The 12,198-nt window shown below is 31.7% G+C and overlaps 1 protein-coding gene across 1 annotated transcript in view; it reads left to right on the top strand.

Annotated features, from left to right (window-relative positions):
* The window catches only part of LOC124543931 (lysine-specific histone demethylase 1A), a 336,248-nt gene that overhangs the window by 138,251 nt on the left and 185,799 nt on the right, over positions 1-12,198 (top strand). The gene's annotated exons all lie outside the window — the stretch shown is intronic.

Genomic DNA, 12,198 nt, shown 5'->3' with positions numbered 1-12,198 from the left:
AGATTGGTTTCGAAATTATTAACCCACGGAGCAATGCGATGCATTTAATGAATGTTATTGCTCAGTACATCATTCCGTACGAATAACTTTTTATCAGATGCCTATAAACGGCCCTATTTCTTGATTTAATATGTTCGAGTCAAACTGTACCTCTTTTAAATAAGGAAACAAAAGAATCACCATACCTTTATTAAAGCTTTGATTGGCGAGAAATTTTAAACAGATATATTTATGTAAGTAAAATATTTTATTCAAGATATGTGAGAAAAAACACAGAATAGTTATTGATTTTGTTTGTGATTTCTCTGAAGCTTTACTTCCTCAGTTGTATGGAACACAAACGCTTTTATACTTCCTCGAACATTACGGTGTTATAGGAAAATCGCTTGATCTTATTAAATATTATTGCTTGAAAATAGATTCAAAGAACTCAACTAGTTCTCTTCAGTGGAACGACGTATTCTGTGTGAGTCTTAATATTATCGTTTTACAGGAATTATTTTAGGGTCTGTACTTTTTTTTGTATATTATAAATAACCTTCCATTTTTACGTTAATTTTTATATTGTATATTATAATACATAATTTTAGGTATTATTTAACAGTCAAAGCATGAAAACTTTCGTTTGTTGTATCATGTAGCTTGATTAAGATTCCCAGCATAAGCTTTTATGTAGGAAGAAATTTAACATAAGCGATATAGTACACCTAATATACGACGCCCCTTAACTCTCAATAAATTAATATTTTTTGTACAAAAATGTTTAAAAATATGAACAGAATCTGCATATCCATAATCATTTTCACGCTACCAAGCCCTAAAGCAAACATCTCATTCATAACATCGAATAGAACTATATCTTATTTATTTATATGATAGGTAACATTTTAAGAACATGTTGTGAATAAATTCTATCATTATACGTTGATAAATTTAAAGATAAAGTTGAAACTTTAGTCCGTGTGTGTTACAAATTGATGCTCTCGCGATATACTAAAGTATTTTACTGTTGCGGTATGCGTGAGTTAAAAAAAATCTATCTAACGTGTTTAAATAGAGGCAGTACGGCGTGCACTGATCGTAAATGTCATCTGAAAATTTATATTCATTACGATTAGATAACAGTTCACAATGGTCTCTCTATTGTTGAATGCATGTATAAACTGATCGATGTACGATATTGCGTTTTTATAGTTGACGTGCAGTACCGCGCTATTCAAGTATTAATTTACGACTCGCAGACCGACAAAAACAGTAGGATATGTGTTTTATACAATCTCATATTAGTTTCTTAAGTAACTTCGTGTAACGCCCACTTCAACTTGCTTTGTGTTTCTGATGTTACGAGGAACTTTAGTGATGTCTTAGTTAACAACCAAAGTAAGAATACCTGGTTTAGATATAAAATACTAGTATTTGCCCGCGGCTTCACTCGCGTTTCAGGATATCATGTGTTAAGGCTAAAAAGTTGCCTATGTCCTTACCTGGAGTTCAAGTTGTCTTCATATAAAATTTCATCAAATTTTGTTCAGTTTTTTGGTCGTGAAAGAGCGACTAACAGACAGACAGACAGTTACTTCCACATTTATAATATTAATATACATTTATTTCAAGTATATTTCGGTTCTAAAAATAATATACGAAATATGTTTTATACAACGTGCTGTAATGTCAAAAGTAATTCGTGATATATTTATTGAAATGATATTCAAATAATATATTTCCAGTAAACAATTAAAAATTTATGAACGTTAAAAGAAAACATCGAATAGTCTAATGATCAAGCCGTTGAATGCGCGAACGCGTACGCATTGCAATTTGCGGTTCCGTTCAATACCTTAGATTTACGAGGCATTTTCAATTTTACGAGCACCTGACGTGCCCACTTATATAGCATCATGATTCTTTGACATGACTGTTCTAGAACGTCTAGGGAATAATGACGCTTAGATGGCGACCACGATAGAAAGAGGTTCAGACTCGTATGTCTAGTTTAATTCCTCGTTACATCAGTGCTGTATTACAGACTACCAGTTAAATTTAATACTACGGTTAAGTGCTAAAGTAAAGGATTACACCTCGAGGGTATGACGCTCGTTAAGAATTCCTACTCGGTTTCTTGGCAAGCATTACGTATGTATGCATATTGAGGTACCTATCGTTTAACAAATTCTTGACGTTTAATCTTGGTGTTTTAGTGTTTGAAATGTAAAAAAGAGACCAACGGAAAGCTGTATTGGGTTTGCTAGTCCTACTTAAAACCTGAATTACATTCATAATTGTTTAATACAACTGTATTAAACAATATTATTATATATATTATATTTATACTATTTTGCCTTTCCCTTCTAATAATTTTATATATATTTTTCTTGATGTATTAAATATTTTAATAGAAATTATACTGCGAATATTTTTCTTTCTAAAATGACTTACTCTTGACTGACAACATTTTTAATAGTACTTTGTTAGTATTTGTAAATGTATCTTTATTAACTGCATCGAGTTTTATTATAACCAATATATTTTATTATACCAACAACGTTTCATGAATATATTCTCTCAATTAAAAAGTGATTTCATAGATATTTAAACAAATGAATAATGTATTTTCCATAAATTAATATCTCCTGATATTTGTGCGAGTATTTACTTTATGTTAATTAATGTGGAAACCACACGCGGCGGTTACAGTTTAGCGCACATCGTCTAACTCACGTTGCTTCGCGGAAAGCTAGCTGCACTGCGGTCGTGATGAATAATTGCGTACGAAACCGATGTACAATGGCCAATGCGAGTGTTTAAATGCCCTATTAAATCTTACATAGTGCGTAGGATTCTGTGGGATTCAATTACGTTTTGTGCGCGATGAAAGGTACCGGAGTTGAGCGTGTAAGCCGAGCCGAGTCTCGAGCCGCGGGAACACATCCCGACACCTCGCGCTCAATGAGCCCTGTCACAAAAGGTGAGAAATAAGACCACAGCTCACAATGAGTATCGCGCCGGGGGCAGATTGAATAAATGCTAAATTAAATAAGAGCAAATAAAATCGGCCATTAATGAGCAAAAGCCGTCGGATAATTCGTGTTGAGTGACGGTCAACAAAAGCAGAGTTCGGTTGCTTGCGCCGGGTGCGATGGAGACGCAATATTAAGACCTATTATTTTTTATATGTAAACCTAAATGCATTCAAACATTTTCACTAGGCTGTCTTCTAAAACATTTCCAAATGTGATCAACACAAAAAAAATCATGCCTTATTATATTCTAACATTTTTGGATTGCAGAAAAAATGTAATAATTTTGTTTTGTTTAATGTTTTCCAAAATTAAATAATAACGACTTGCCTCATTACTCACGACAACTTTAACGTACCGTTTTCTATTCTAAAACCAATTATTATTTACATATCATAGATGAGGCACCGACGTATTACTGACTAGTTGGCTTGCACTCGGGGTCAATATATTTAACGTGAAACCACTATTGAAAGACCTATGAATCTTCTACATTTCGTTTGAATGTTTATTATTCGATTCGAAACATCAATATCACGCTAAGCTGGTCGTTGGCCGTCAGTATAGGTGTCTACATGTGTGTAAGTACCAAAACAAGACAACGTACCGAATCGCTTTTGTTAAGATTTTATCTCAACGTTAAATACTTTTAACCATCACATAATATCGGACGCCTCAAACTAACGGTCTCATTTGCCTTGTAACTATTTAGGTCTAATTAATTTCGTCTTAGTAAATCGTTTTGATGTGAGTTTGATATCGTGATATCGATTTGTTATTTAAGTATTGGTTTTATTTTATAAAGAAAAAGAAAATTTGTTTACTTACAAATAAATTAAACTTATTATGTGAAACTAAATTTTTATGGTATAAGTAGGTGAAAAGGGTTAATGGCTTACCTGATGGTAAATTGTCACTGCTATAGATATAAACTAAGATGGTATGTCCCCTGTGTCTGTAGTGACACTGTCTCACTATAAATGACTGCTTGGTGGTATAATATATTCTGAGTAGGTTGTATCTAATCAGACTGGCTTCCACAAACTCGAGATGTTATAAGCGTTGTCTTCATCGTTCAGCAAGTTTTCGATCAGTATCTATCTCCAGAAATATGTAGCAACAAATGGCTTTGTCGAAATAATAACACCCTGTTAACATAATTGAAATAAGAATCGGATAATCAAATTAATCTCGCGCAGGCAACATAATTAAGGTTTTCGTTCATAACAGCGTATAATTTGCGTCGAAATTGTTTCGCGTTCAATGGAGATCGTTTGTTTGATGAGTCACGTTATATTAAAACAAGCTTACTATGATATTGTTTGAATTATGCTTCGGACATATATGTATTTCGAGATATAAACCGCTGAACTAGTTTCTTTTTTTATGTTCTTGTTGATGGTTCGAAATGCTACCCAAAAACACCTAACTAACAATTTTTTATCTGATTGTTTCTTGAAAATAAATTGTGTATATAATTTTTACCAAAGAACCCGTCAATTTTTTATCACAAGACTCACTGTTTGTAAGATATTTGCATAACCGCGTTTTTCAAGATGGCGGCTGACGATCTCTCGAGAGCGACTCCAAACGAAAACTTGGAACTTAGTAGTTAGGAGATGTCTTGCCTCCGAAATTCTAAGAAAATACATATTTTTAATCATATTATACTGAGGTGATGATAATCGATCTATATTTATGTAATAACTCAGCAGATTAATATTTGATTATATGTTTTTTTTTAATACAGAAATAACTCGAAGATATTTTTTTTTATTATTTTCCTATAGCTTTCGGCGTTGTTGTAAGTTAATGATATATTCAACAAACACAGTATGTCTTTATTACTGTTGTTACTAACACTCCATAATTATCACAACTTTTTACATGGATTCGTTGTTAACAAATTTGCTTTTTTTTTTTCTTATTATTATAATATAACGTAATTTATATTATTATAGTAAGTACTCACCACCGCCCATAGAGAATGGTGGGAAATATCAGCTAGGAAACTAAGATGTTGGATCCCTTGTGGTTGTAGTTTCACTGACTCCATTCACCCTTCAAATTGGAGCACAAGAATACTGAGTACTGTTTCTTGGTAGAATATCCGACGAGTGGATGGTACACAGAAGTGTGAAATATTAAGATTTTATTCGTAAAACTCACCTGTTATTGTACTCAAAATTGTGGTTTTTGTATCCAAGTTATTTTTCTTCAATATTTTGTAGAGTATCTGATAAATAAAATAGAATCAATTAATGATTGTGGTAGAAGTAAGAGTATTCTTTTGATAAGCTTAGCTATTTTTACAATCATGTAATTGTAAACTCAAATTGTGGCGTTCAGTTCTATTGTTGGCGGAAAATCAAACCATTAGTATAAGCATTTCTAAGAAGAGTTTATGTGAAGCTGGTGATCGATAGTAAATCAGTGTTCTGAATATCTATAGATGAACGTTAATGAAATATTTTAATAAAGTTATCATAGCAAGTAAAATGTCAATAATAAATATTAAAAAAGAATACTATTTTGAAATAGGTCTGCCTTCAAATTTCTATTGCATTTCAAATCTATCTGGACTCATTAGTCTGCTTCGTATTGTCTCAACAAGATTCAAGTATATAAAGGTTGTTTAGAACAGAAAGGCCACCTAGATATGTTCAATATTTGTATTCAGCTTTTTTCATTATCTTCTTAATAATCCTTAATATAATAAGCTTGTCAGTAGTCATACTACTGGACTAATACAATATGTGTAAAACAAATATTGATACCGGCTTGCCGCCGTGTGGTCTGTGTTGCTGTACACGAATTAAGTGACATTTCTGACGTATGGTGTGATGTTTGGCTAAATACTCTGCTTCCGTTTTATGGGATTGTTTACCTTGAAACATGCGTGGGAGATTTTTTATTCCCTTGTTTTTTGATATGTTTTACTATATATTTACATTGTTGTTTATTTAGGACGAAGTAATCATTGTATCGATTTACCTAAAACTCATCGGTTAGGTATTATATGATATGTAGTTAATATTGCTTAATACAATTGAATTTATTTCTTTACGGTGAATTGTTTTATTAAAAAAGTTAAGAGTAAATATTTTTTGCTGACGGAAAAGATAACACTGTATTAATGAATTAATCTGCTTCTAAAAGTTATTTAAATAGTTTCGATTTAATTTAATAATTTAATTTAAAAAAAATAAAAGAAGTTGTTATAATTAAAGGTGGAGGATTTTTTTTGTGAATGTAGTTATAGTTCCATTGTTTGCTTAGGATTTAGGATACTGCTTATAAGACTGTAATCGTCAAATTAGTTGCTTTCCGTCGGCACCGTTCTCATCAATGTATGTTTTAATAAGAAACTCATTCTCAAGCTTATCTCCTTATCTCTACTTAATCACTAACGAAGTTCTCAAGTTTTATGTGTAATAATTATTCAGAACTATTTTTTAATATTTTTAAAATATTTTAAAAACGCATTAATAGTTTTCGAGAAGAATTAATTAAGCGTGAAACGTATGAATGGTTTTATTTTTAATTGATTAGAATAAAGAAATGTTTCGTAAATGTTGAATATGTTATAATACAAGTAACGTAGCTAGTGACGCTGATACAATGTCAATGTAATAAATAATAAAGTATAAACATAGGTGTGACATGCGGCAGCTCGTTGAACTCTTTCGTACGGCGCGGGCGGCGCGGTTATTACCGCGTTTTTTCCCCGCCTCTAACGAGATTCGAGTCCAAACATCGAGGCCGTTTGTGGTCGTTCATTACACGCTCTAGGATATTAAAATGAGACAAATTTATTGCCGCACTCCGATTATACGTTCGATAAACGCGCAGACCGGTGATTATGATATCTCTCGAGTGTAATCGTACCATCGATACGAAGTTGCGTTCCGTTCCACACTAAACCAGTACTAATAAAAATGAAACTAGTTACGGTCTCGTATTCGACAGTTTACGTTTGAAAATCAACGAGGTGCAGGAGAGACGGTACAAGACGGAACGGTGCGTTATCGGCCCAATCGCCTCGAACAATGCATCGAATGTTTCAATATAAACCCGACAGCATTTTTAACGTTTCATCGACGGTGTAACAATCGTAAAATAAATTCTCTACGCCTTCTCAGAGCTCTGATTAATGTGGTACACAGTGCGGCGTCGCGTTTATTTTTTCACCTCCGTGTTATTCTCTAGTTTAATTTATGAGCCTCGGAGACGGAGGAAGCGAATGCCTTACTACTTGTATCTGTGATTTCATATTGTTTGATCAGCGCTGTACGAGATGTTGACAGAGGGACCTTAATATATTAAAATTACGTTTCATTCGAAAACAAATTCGATATATAGAATAAAATAAAATTTAAATTAAGAATTCATGGCACAAATATAACGTTTTATTCTTTAGCGAATTAATGTTCGCTTCATTTTATTGAATCAGTTATAAATCGATATACAACATTGAATAAAAAATGTATTCATTAGATAATAATCTAATCAAAGATTTTTTTCTGTTTAACACCGTGCAAAATAAATCATTTGATTGTATGTACGTTTTTAAATATTTGTAGATATGCTAACAAGATGGAATGATAAAATAATCTTAACAGTTTCATTTAGATATTTTTTTTAATAAAAAAATAAACATGAATACGTAGAATTAATATCATTAATCAATACTAAAAGTTCATTAACTCTTGATTCGATTTCAAAATATTTGAAAAAGTATTTTTTGTAATCTATAATTGCATTTGTAATGCTTATAACAATGCTAGACTCCTGGGATGTTTTTAGTTATTTTACATAAAAATGTACTGCCGAGAAGGTACTATCAAGAATATTTGTGGTTATTCTTTCCTACTGTTGATTATTTTTATAAAAAAAAAAAAATAATGCGTTTTCTGCATAGTAAAGGAAAAAAGAAACAGTCCGTAAATTTCCCAATGCTGGGCTGAGGCCTCCTTTTCCATTAAGGAGAGGGTTTGGAACATATTCCACCATGCTGTTCCAATGCGGGTTGGTGGAATGCACATGTTTGAGAAATTCGATTAAATTAGGCACGTACAGGTTTCCTCACAATGTTTTCCTTCACCCCCAAGCACGAGATGAATTATAAACATAAATTAAGCGCATGCATATATTGTGGTGCTCGTCTGGGTTTGAACCCGAAATCATCGGTTAAGGTGCACGCGTTCCAACCACTGGACACTGGAAAAAATAACAAACCCGCGCTTTTTTATTATCTATAATACTTATCTTTTATAGGGTGATGTGCTTTACTTATTAATGATTACTTGACACGAGATGTAAATTTTTTAATTATTAATAAATAAGTAAGATTTATATTATGTTATAATTCATAGACACAAACCAGACTTTAAGAGTCAGACTTCAATATTCAAATACCTGTTTAAGATTATATAATTATAAATGTGATTATAATATTTTAATTTCTGTTAAATTGATCCTCTTTTTTTTCTTGATAGCTTTCTAAGCGATCTGCTCAAGTGAGACTATGTAATTCGCTTTTGCATCTTCTATTTTTATTCCAGATATATTTAATTCTTATTATTATTTTTTATTTTATATAGCATATACAATACGTTCCAAAATCGAGTTTTAACATCCTGATAATATTTAATGACTTTCTTGACAATTCTTCTCGGTAGAATCAACATTCTGAAAGTTTTACATTTTACGACGATTCAAAATTCCTTCTATGACCCTATTTGAATAAATAATATTTTAATAGGATATGATATGTAAGTTTATCCATACTAATATTGTAAATGTGAAAGTAACCCTGTCTGTCTGTGTGTCTTTTTGTCGCTCTTGCACGACCAAATCAATGAACCGAATTGGATAAAATTTGATGTGAAGCAAATTTGAACTCCAAGAAAGAATAAAAGCTAATTTTTACCTAATATATGACAACCCTAAAACGCGTGCGAAGCCGCGGGTGACAACTAATTTTAATATAAAAACAATTGAACTTCTTTTGTAACAGAACTCAAGTAGCGTTTTACAAACAATTTCTCATCGAACTATATATAATGTATAAAGCAGACTTAAATGCCAATACATCAGTTTCTCAGCGCAAATAAATTTGAAAACGTATTAGTTCAGTCTAAAGTTATTCGATACTCGCTAACCGCAGCGCGTTAGGAGTTGCGATCGTTACTCTCGCAAATGGTGGCAGTGAGATTTGAAGTATGGAACGGGCCAGCTTTACGGCCACGTCGGACGTACCGAAGGAGATGCATTTGCTTTGTTATTAATATGTTTATATGTTATCTATGTCAAATGTTAAAATATGTTTAATAAGGTTTTCAATTTCATGCATTTATGAAATATAATAGAGGCACTAGCGACCCGCACCGGCTTCGCACGGGTGCAATGCTGATATACTTAATATACCACAAAATTTGTTTATTTACGAGATCACATTAGAATTGTAAAATTATCAGTGTTTGTTTACTGTATTGCTCATGTACTATATACAAAAACCTTCTCGACTTTATCTTATCTAATAAAAATAACGTATCAAACGTATCCGTTGCGTAATTTTAAAGATCTTTTACATACATAGGGACAGATAACGGTAAGCGACTTTGTTTTAAAGATTTTTTTAAAGATTTTATATAACAAAACAACCCATAATGAAAGAATTTATACGTTTGACATTGAAATAATGATCGCATTCCGTCTATCATTCTTAAGTTACTTAATACTTAGTTCTTGGGTCTATAATTCTATATTCTATCATTTACGACAAGCTAAGTATATTCATATTTAATTCATAATTATCTTTTAGTACCGTTCTGTACATACAAATATGGAATTCTTATGAATGTGTATTTACTGAACTGAATCGGTTTAATAATATTAAACGGCTGGACCGATTTTGATAAAACGAAATGGTTTGTTTGTGTGCCATTGGAGGTTTAGCTTTGACCGAGAAGATGGAAATAAATAAACCAAATTAATTACTTCACACGTATAAAGACAAGACGGTTTGATAGTCATTGTGAAGAAACTCTACACCCACATTTGATATTGATTGAAATATTACACCAAACGCGCCCAAAGAAGTTACTGTTTCAAAATTGATTCGGTAAAAAGTGCTCCGGATAAATAAATTGTGCAACCGCGTTAGCTCATTTTTCTTTGTAAGTTATTCTATTTAGAAGAACTGATAGCGAAGAAATCGTATAAGTTTTTGTAAGGTTTTCCAATACGATAAAAGGTAAAAGAACGAAACCTCTACTTACATTTTTGCATTCTTCGAATGCAATCTTGGTGCATAGAGACCGCGCAATGCTTTTGTTGCCGTCTTCACTTGTTTCACACCTACTTAGGGCTGCAGGCGCTCGTTAACTTAGATTGAAGGCTGGCGGTCGATGCCCGAGTCCTTACAGCATAAAAAACCTGATATGCAATACGCTTGTTTATGTAGCCGATCGTTAAATGATCCGGTATACCTCGAGACTATTCCTGAGCTTGCTATTGTATTATAGGAGGATTTTAAATTAGATTTGATAATATTCGTAGAGAAAGCGCGAATGTTAGATATTAAAATTAAATAATTATAATAGAATATAGGTTTAAAGCAATGCAAAATCATGCGTTAAAAATTGTGAAATGGAATGAAATAATGAATATAATATGAGCTAATGTTCTATGTTGGCATTTCGGTTCACATAATATTTTCACGTCTAAATTGATGAAACGATTTTTTTCGGTATACTAATAAAAAGAAACACATTATATTTTGAATATGCCAAAAGTATTGCAGATGTACTAAGCCCACTTACGAACCTTGTGATAAACCTTACGATACCAAATAGCTAATATATATGATTCCCTCCTTTATAAATCATAAAACTATATAGTAAAGTAATAGCTATGTTTTCATAACAATTATTAACATTATTTTTTCTAATTATACACAAATTGAAATTACTTATAGTCGCTGCACAAATCATGACTCCGTGGAATGGTGGTAAGAACCAAAACAGCCTATCGTTGTCATGTATATTAATTACTTATTACTTTTACTTATAGGAAAGCTTTGGCCCTTATTAGATCACATTGCTGCAATGCTGTGCAAATACAGGAGGTAGAATTTCATCGGATATATTCAGGTTTACTAACGATGTTTACCTTAATTGCTGAGCACTAGATTAAATTATAAATACAAATTTAACACGTGAAATGTCAGCGGTGCTTAAAGTTTAAGGTCAACGTGTGCAGTCCACTTGGCTATTTAGGTTCTTTATAGTGTTTTAGTGTGAGATTTACTGATGTCATACTGATTACTATGGAAAAGGTTATTTTCAGACGTATATATCCATAAAATTCTAAGCAAGAATATTTTAAATTTCGAATCAAGACAAGATTTTTGACTCTAAATGTGAACGTAATTTTAAAAGAATTATAGCAAGGTTTTCAACAAATTTAAAAAATGAAATAATATCTCATTTCAGCTGATTGTAGACTGTATAGTAGTGATTATGAACCGTTCTTAAAAAAATTATTATTGAATATTCTTTGCATCGATAATGTTCCATATAACTTGGAAAAAAAAACAACCTATTTGTGGAGCAGAGGTCTTATGAGTGCCGCTCTCATTGATACAATGGTACATATATTGGCATAGATTGTATAACACACATATTCACTAATTCGAAATTTAAAAATATTTCAACGTATTACGTTTTAAGAATAGTTTGCTATGACGATCATGTAGAGATGATGTTATTTTAATAATAACAATAGGCAATCAGTTATTCTTAAATAAGTGCAAACGGGACAGCAAATCTTTACTCATATAATAGGAATATCTTAGAAGTCACTATTCAGACTTTCTTACAATTTTTGGAATATATGTATATTCTTTTTAATTGATATAATTATACTTTATAATATAAAGGAATCTCTTGGAGGACATTTTGTTTATTACCACGCAAAAGAAAATTAGTTATAACCTAACATAGAAAATGAACTAAAGTAGAATGTAAATTTTGTTTGTTTAGTATTAATTTCCTAAGCTAATAAATTTTGTCTAAGAAATATTTCGTTATAATAAGCAACAAAGTTATCGCCTTGCCTAAGTCACGTTTTTGCTTCAACTATATCAAACTCATTGAATAATTAGGCTGAGTTTATT

The sequence above is a fragment of the Vanessa cardui genome, chromosome 3, assembly GCF_905220365.1.
Source record: "Vanessa cardui chromosome 3, ilVanCard2.1, whole genome shotgun sequence".
NCBI classification, from domain to species: domain Eukaryota; kingdom Metazoa; phylum Arthropoda; class Insecta; order Lepidoptera; family Nymphalidae; genus Vanessa; species Vanessa cardui.
This window is presented reverse-complemented; position numbering and strand designations above follow the sequence as displayed.